This window comes from Erithacus rubecula, assembly GCF_903797595.1.
Source record: "Erithacus rubecula genome assembly, chromosome: 10".
Lineage (NCBI taxonomy): Eukaryota > Metazoa > Chordata > Aves > Passeriformes > Muscicapidae > Erithacus > Erithacus rubecula.
The window spans coordinates 282762-284470 of NC_136662.1; positions in this window are offsets into that span (position 1 = coordinate 282762).

Consider the following 1709-nt stretch of genomic DNA (forward strand, 5'->3'; position numbering starts at 1 on the left):
AAGCACCTGGAATGCAAAATGTAACACCTATATTGTACAATAATGAATAACAGCACAGTATTTAACATTCTTGACATATTTGACACTTATGTGTATGGTTGTAACAGTTGGGGGAAAGGATTCTGTGGTTAGGAACACATATGTGGAGTTCCAAATCATTAGTGTCCCTGTCGTTTGAGCGGGCAGAAGTTTGGTAATAAGCAAAATGTGGAAATGGATAATTGTATAGATTTGGAAAAGCTTCCCGTGGTCCTTTCTCCTCTCCTATGGTGCTAATTGGTAATTAACTTCAGAGTGAAAAGTAGGTTGTACTTAGGGAAAAACAAGATGTGCAGCAAGAAGGAAAAAAAGACTAATTATTGAAGTGAGCATATGTGAGCAAAGCAAACTATCCAACAGCATTGCCACTGGCAAAACTCATTCGTGGCTCATCAGGAAGGGTTTTTAACTCCCTGAGGTGTCAGGTGTTTTCAGCTGCCTGTCACTGGCTCCTGCTCGTTGTGCCTCAGGTGTGTCTCACCAGCTGGCACCTGCTGACATTCCAAGCTGAAAAATGCATTTCATCAGTTCAAAGCCACGACAGCTGAGCACTGCAGACACAGGATGGGAAGAATTTAAAGTCCAGCTCCTGGAACCAGGCACCAACCTGGCACTGCTGGCAGGTGTGGAATGGTGGCTCAGACACTCCCAGGACCTGGTGGGCAGCTCAGGAATGTTCAGGAGCCTGCAAGGGACTGTCCTGGCTGGGAATGGCCTCAGTGCCTTTGGGCTCAGCTGGACAGACAGACACAAATCACTGGCATGTCCCCAAAGCAGGGTCAGAATCCTCTTAGCATCTCATTCTTGGTAAATATTTGAGTGTGCTGGGGCTCCTCTGGGAACAGGACAGGCTACTTGCACTCCCACAAACTGCTCTGGAACATGTTCTACTTACATTTTTCAGAGTTTGTTTGTTTTACTAACTGATCACTCCTATGAAACACATTTCCCCTCTGAGCCTAATTTTCTTCTATAGAGCAATTAACTAAGACATTGTTTCCTTCAAGGAACCAGTAATTACTAATTTTAATTATATGCAAGCACTTGTCTTTGTAAAGAGCTTTTAAACTAAAAAAGTTTTGCATTCTGATTTTTTTGGTTGTTGTTTCCATATGCTCCCCTCTGATGTGTTCTGAGAAGGTGCTCAGGGATGACACCTCAGCTCAGGAATCAGTGAGTACAGAGGTGTCAGTGCACATGAAGGATGCTTCCTTGCTCCACTTTTGTTTCTCTAATCTAGTTTAATTTCTGGTTTTCAGGCCCAGTCACTAAATGCAGTCACTGCATGGTTACTTTAAGCATGGAAAAAAGACAGAATGCAAAGATATTTGTAAGAAAAAAATTCCTGTAAAATGAATCAGTGCTGGAACTGATTTTTCAGATCTGACAATGGCTCCTTTCTGTCCCCCCTCTTTCATCAGCTTATTCCCTGCCTGTGCTTCTCCAACAGCTTCTCCCCATTCACTTTTCACGTGAAACAGAACAAATGGAAAATGACCTCTAATTCCTGCTTGGTGAAATCTGCGCCGTTTTTATTGCTTCACACTGTGGTAGCAATGTCAGAAGCACTGTCAGGGCCCAGCATGCAGTCACAGCTCTGCCCCACAGCTCCAGGGACCGTGGCTGCAGGGAAACATCCTCAAAATCATCCCAGAACCTGCCACGGTGCT